This window comes from Heterodontus francisci, chromosome 7, assembly GCF_036365525.1.
Source record: "Heterodontus francisci isolate sHetFra1 chromosome 7, sHetFra1.hap1, whole genome shotgun sequence".
Taxonomy (NCBI): domain Eukaryota; kingdom Metazoa; phylum Chordata; class Chondrichthyes; order Heterodontiformes; family Heterodontidae; genus Heterodontus; species Heterodontus francisci.
In genome coordinates, this window is record NC_090377.1 from 39,964,701 (window position 1) to 39,971,382 (window position 6,682).

The 6,682-nt window shown below is 40.7% G+C and overlaps 1 protein-coding gene across 6 annotated transcripts in view; it reads right to left on the bottom strand.

Moving 5' to 3' along the window:
- The window catches only part of spopla (speckle type BTB/POZ protein like a), a 325,679-nt gene extending 319,393 nt beyond the window's left edge, over nt 1-6,286 (bottom strand). For 5 of the 6 annotated variants that reach the window (XM_068035024.1, XM_068035015.1, XM_068035014.1 and 2 more), the window contains exon 1: nt 6,165-6,286. The gene's annotated coding sequence lies outside the window, so the exon portion shown is untranslated. Of the gene's footprint in view, nt 1-6,026; nt 6,083-6,164 lie in introns of those variants that run through there. The other variant, XM_068035021.1, reaches the window with a different exon arrangement.
- Between the last annotated feature and the right edge of the window lie 396 nt (nt 6,287-6,682).

Genomic DNA, 6,682 nt, shown 5'->3' on the forward strand with positions numbered 1-6,682 from the left:
GTCCCTTGATGCTGAGATCGGTACATGCATAGGGAAAGAAGCTACAAGCTTTGGCCGCTATGTGAAACGCACATGGGATAACACCAAGCTGACCCTTAGGACCAAGCTGATAGTTTAGAAGGCCTGTGTTCTCAGCATCTTGCTGTTTGGCTGCGAAACATGGATGACTTCCATCTACCAGGAAAAGACATTCAATTATTTCCATCTTAGCGGTGTACAGTGTATAATGGGTATATCCTGGCAGGACAAAATCAGAAAGGCAGAGCTCCCAAGTGGTTTGGCACTAATCAAACAGGGACGCCTTTGGTGGATCGGACACATCCGCAGGATGGAAGATGGTTGCATACCCAAGGACCTTCCATATGGTGAGGTAGCAAGAGCCAGACAACCGGGGGGGGGGGGGGGGGGGGGGGTGCCCAAAGCTCCATTTCAAGGATGCTTGCAAGCGTGACATGAAGGTGTTAAATGTCAACTATCGCACCTGTGAGTCACTAGCTGGCGAAAGAGGGAAATGGCAACACATCCTGTGGGCTGGTGTGCACTATCACAATGACGAGCTGCTACGGCAGCTTGACAACAGGTGCCAATGTCAAAAAACAACAACTCAGAGTGTCACTTGGCAGTTCAATGAGCAGCACTTGTGGCAGAACCTGCCTCTCAAGGATTGGCCTTCACAGTCATCAACAAAAGTGCACCAAGAGAAGACACTCCACATAAATGGATTGTTTGCTGCGTGTTCATCATCTTTCATCGATGGAAGGATGCCAACCCGGACCAGAGAGAATGGCACACAGCAAATTCAGAGGGATCCAGACTAAAGTAAAGAGAGTGGAGAAAAAAAGCAGGAATACTGCACTTATAATACAATTCAGAACCTTCCCCACAAAAAAAAAAATCAATTCCTGCGAAATCACCCTTCCTGACTGAGTGACAGCTTACAAATTTGGAAACTCGAGAAATTCATTTGCTGCATGCCTATTGGCTCATGTGGAGCATAGACACCGGCATGGACCTCTTGGGCCGAATGGCTTGTTTCTGTTCTGTAAATAATATATAATATTGTTACAATACTTGGGTCCATGTATAGAGCACACTCAAAATTTTCATTTCCTTCCTGCCCAAGTACTATTATACTGCATTTCAATCACATTTGCTATTATATGCATTATCGAATATTAACTGACACCTACCATTTATCTGTTCATTTTAGTGCTTCATAAGTAAGCACGAACAAACATTACAAAGAAGGGTTGTAACTTTACACCCTGGAGAATGCCAATTATCAAAGCTTTCCAATTAGAATTATGACAAACTTCAGTTTTTCCACTTTATTATCTGGCAAATTAATAACTCAAGATTACAACTTCATCTTGGGTTTTTGTCTTAGTCACAAGGACTGGTTGAGGTGAACAGCATAGATGCAGTCAAGGAGAATGGATAAATTCTAGATAAACACAAGGGAGAAAGGAATAGGAGGTTGTGTTGATAGGGCTAGATGGAGGGGGGGGTGGGAAGAGACACCAGCATGGACCAGCTGGGTTGAATGTCCTGTTTCTGTGCAGTCCATCCCATTTAATTCAAAGTAAATTTCTTGTGATGTACAGGCCATAAAGTGCATATACAGAAAACACTGATTTTTTTTAAAACCCTTCTCCTTCATTGCCAATCAGATGCTTTTAAAAGATCCCTTCCACAAAATGTATACATTTTGATCAATACTCAAAAAAAATTAAAAAGTCAATTCTAAAGAATAAAGCCACTTAGTGCTCTAAGCCCCATACTCCATCTCATGTTTCTGACTGGTTTCCCATCCTTATCTCAAGGTTTTCACATATGGGCAACCTCAGCAGTCCAATTCACTCCAACAGATATGACACCCCAGGCACCCATTGCTGCTGGTGGGAACCTGCTGTGTGCAAAGTCGGCTGCTGCATTTCCAACATTACAATAGTAACTACATCTCAAAAGTATTTCCATTAGCTGCAAAGCACTTTGGATGTCCTGAGGTTGTGAAAGGCACTATATGAATGCAAGTTCTTTCCACTGGTGACAGAATTACACTTGAGAATTGCAAGTAAATTCTGCTCATCCTTTATAAGTGAAACAAAATTAACGGTACACTTCTGATGTTCTAACACTCGTCTGATGATGAAACTTTTTTCATATTTTAATCACACGTGGGAATTCACTTTCTGGATCACCGAATTTTGACTGCAAGTTCACTACGGTGAGCTATCATTCACAAACATAATAGATTCAAAACCTTCGCAAATACCAATCTGATTCTTTTAAAGACAATATATCCATCCTACAAGCCTTGAAGGGATCAGATATGAATCAAGGAAGAAACATGGTTCATACAGTGCACATTAACTTTCATAGGTTCCAAGTTTCTGATCAGATTCACTACGGAATTAACAGAGCTGCCATTTTTATCTCTAACATTTTATAATGCACTTCCGGCATTTGTCCCAAAGAAATGATAAGTTACTGATAGTAATTCACAGGTTTCCCAGTTCACATGCATCAGAAGAATTCTTCACAATTCAAAATTAAAGGGTAGTGTCACACAAATTGAAAGCTCATGATGCATCACATGACTGGTCACTGCCACTGTTTCACATCACATACCTCCAATACATTAGTGTCAAATGAGGTGTGCTTTTTTAAAAAAAATCAATAGGTTTACAGCAATACAAAACTAAACAAACTAAAATGTAAAAATCTTAATAAGACTGTACCAAGAAGCTGTACGCATGCAGTATAACATTCACTCAAAATCTCAATTGATCTATGCCTAGGATCAGGATTTAGCCTGTGCTTTATGCACTTATCACTACACACAGCAGTAATTCCAGAGATTAAAGGGGAGGAATCATTCTTTTGTCTCTGTTTGAGCCAATTGCTAGTTGACATATAAAGAATTTCTTATCGCTCCCCCTCTTCCAAGTGATGGCTTGAGTTTTGTGGGATATAGAACAAGCTGGAGCTCTCCAGATTCATAAGAAAATAGAGGAAAAATGGATAACAATGTTGCTTTAGCACCCATCAATACAGAAAGTGTCATCCATATATGTGTGTATGTGCGTGTATGTATAGCTATCAAATATAATATATGCACATACATATATACACAAACACACAAGCATGAATGCTCCAGCAAGAGGTTTATTTGATGGATATATGAAGGAAGAAAAAATACTAGTTTCAAAATGTGACAACTAGTAGGATCAGGATCAACCTGTCGGTAGCAGTCACCATCAGCCTTGGTCTCATTATGATTTCTCCACTTGGGGAAGTGGTGGGGGGGGGAGAATCAGGATTGTGCCATAGTTAAGCAGAGATAACAACAGATATCCATCTACACTATTCAAAAAGACCCCAAATCAACTTGTGGGACTCTTTCCCCAGAAAAGCATTAATAGAAAAGGAAATGGTAATGAAAAGAGCTCACACACAGATGATTCACTGTATTCGCAAAGAAGATCTACGAGCGGCAAAACCACTAACATTATACTTCCACTATTAACCATTTGCCTTAATACATTATTTTTAATGCCCTCAGTCCTCAATTTCTTCCAAAACAAAGTGCATAGAAACACTTTAGTTTTTCCACCAGTTCCACTAACACTAAGATTAGACTAACACTTTTATATTTCTGCTTAATTATATTATAACTCCCTCTACAGGGGCAGCATGGCTCTTATGGCTGTCAATATCCATTCCAGAGGGGTCAAATCAACCAGTTGGTTAACAGTTGCTGCTCTGTTTAAAATATCATGGTATTCAGTTTATTTTCCTTTCTTCTCCCTCTCTCAGTAACTGACAATTCTCATGGTAGGGTTACCTTTCCTTTCTGTAACTTTTATCTTCCTCCGTTTCTCTAAAACAAACTGAACAGGTTTGAACCGAGGCCTACTGATAACTCCTGTACAATCAGAGCCCTGCTAGTTTCTTCCCCATTTTACTGCAAGTAAAAGCAAAACAGCTGGAAATATCAGTAGATATTGGAGGGCACTAGGAAGCATCTATAACGCTGCACAGAAAACAAATGTAATAGTCTTTATGTTACCCATTTATATTTTTATTGATTAGGGATGGATTCCTGAAACCCACTAAATACAATAGAACCAAAGGCTACGACCCTAGCAACTGCCAAAAAATTTTCAAATTGCATCACATCACTAAATACTGTACAATTTCCAAGGCTACTTGGTAAATAACTAGGAGCAAATTACAAGACCACAATACAATCAAGCGATTCAGACAGTTTGTGAAGTGTGTGGAAAAGTTTGTCTGCAAGCAGTCATTAGAACACCAAAACTGAAAGACAGATTAACTCACAGCCTGACAGTTATTATAGCTTCTCCAATTTAAAAAAAAATTAATTGCCATGTTTCAAACTGAAACAATGGTTATGGAGGAAAGGAAGGAACGAACATAGGAACATTTGGCCCTTCCAGCCCGCTCCGCCATTCGATAAAATCAAGGCTGATCCGACTGTGGTCTCAACTCCACTTTTCCCCCCCCTCCCTCTCCCCCTCCCCTTAATGTGAGTCTCGCATACCATTAACCAGTTTCCTCTCACTTTATTTATATTAATATTTAAACCACAGATTTAAATGGAAACACACAAAACAAACTACCACTCTCTCAAACATATATAAGGAAAAAACAAATCGCAAAACCAATTTTTTCCTTATTCAGTCTTGGGACATGAGCCTATCCCAAGTTGCCCAGGTTTGAGACAACGGAGTGGCTTGCTAGGCCACTTCAGTGAACAATAGCAGCCCAACAGATTTTTTTTTTTAAAAAGAGTCAGTCCCATTGGTGTGGCACAGGAGTCACAGACAAGGTAAGGACAGCAGGTTCCCTTCCCTGAAGGACAGTAGTGGTGCAACAGATTTTTTAAAGATCCAACAGACTCTTCTCCACAGTGTATTCAAAAATAATAGACCATAGTGAACAAAGGTTTTGCCCATAAAGTATAACTGATGGCCTATTTATTTAAATGTCCATGTAACAGGATATCAAGTAATCGAGTAATGCAATATTATATCAAGATTTTGCAGCATGTTTAGAAGATACTTGCACATCAGGTTTTTTTTACAGCAGTGCTATTTGCTTGGCAATGTGTGGCATGTAAACATGCACAGGAGAAACTGAAAACAGAATATAAACAACTCATCAGCTGGTCTCACACCTACTCCCTTACAAATGCTTTACCTGGCAGCAAAGAACTTCCTTCTGAAATTCAAAAGACCCAATCAAAAAACAGGGCTTTTGTTTTCACCATTCAATTGGATATGTAAATTCAAAACCATTCCCACAAGCTGACTGCCAATTTACATCAGTACAGTGACATTAGAGTTTGGTCACTCCATATCTGTTTATGAAACATAATGCAATAATATAAGGGAAGCATGATTAATGCTTTACAACGTTTAGATGATATGCTATACCACTTTAATCACAACCCCCACATGGATCAGAAACATTGAACAGTTGAAATATTTTCAACGACATGGAACTTTTCAAAGGATTTCAGGGTCTATTTTGCGAGGTGGGGGTGGGGGAATTACGTACTGGAACAAATATTCAATTTTGCTCAGCTTCTTAATACCGCCCAGCTGGGCCAAGGGGTGAGGAAGGGGCTAAAGGAACAAAATCTCCAAATCTCTTTGTCCGTCGCTATCCAAACCGCCTCAAGAAACCCTAAATGAAGGTTTCAGCTCTGATGTGACCCAGAGATGAGAATGTGCCACACTGGATGTTGAAGCTGCCACAAACGACCAACACAAGCAAAGCCCTGGGTCTGAAACATCATCACAGGCGTCAGGATTTATACTACATTTTTAAGTCAAATTAACACTTAATATTCTCGACTGGCTTCCAACCTTTTAATCCGACATTTCAATTCTCTGTGAATCCAGAGCAAATCTGACGCTTATTTAAGATGGGGGGGCGGGGGGGTTAAGCAAATAAAGCCCGAGGAGGAGGAGAAGCAGCCCGGTTTCCATCATTACCTGCTGCTTTGTGAAGTTTCCCCCACTCCCATTTATTCGGGGATCACGATTTGCGGCCGCTTTTCGGCCCAAATAAAACACTTTAGTGCCAAAAATTAAAAACACACCAAAAAAGGAAGGCCCTGAGACGCTACTTACAGTCCCTAGGCCGGAGCCACACAGGCACCGAGTGACTCCACGATAAATAACGTCCGCGGCCGCCACACAAGTTCAGGGCTTTCAACTGTTTGGGGCAATCGGCCGCCGTTCGGCTCCCTTCGTCACCTTTCGGCACTTTCCGACCCTTTCCGGAAGCTCCGCCCTCGCCGCTCGACGAACCACCTGTCAATCAAATGGCCCGGCCTGCCTGGAAGTGCAGGCAGTCATTACAGGAAGTACACTGCTGTGCATTGTCATAATGTTGCACCAGCATGGATGTCTTATTATTGTTTTGTTTCCTCCCAATTTTCAATTTGTTCGCATATTCAAATAAACTTTTTTCTAAATAAAAGGAACACTAACGTTGAAAAGGTATAGCACATAAAAGAGTTTCAAAATGACCTAATTCTAAAGCTTTAAATGGTACAGGGCACTGGAAGACTCGAGATTTATGCTCAGAAAAAGACTCCAAACTCGTGGCTGCTTCCCAGATGGCTCCAACGTTTATAAAAGTGAAA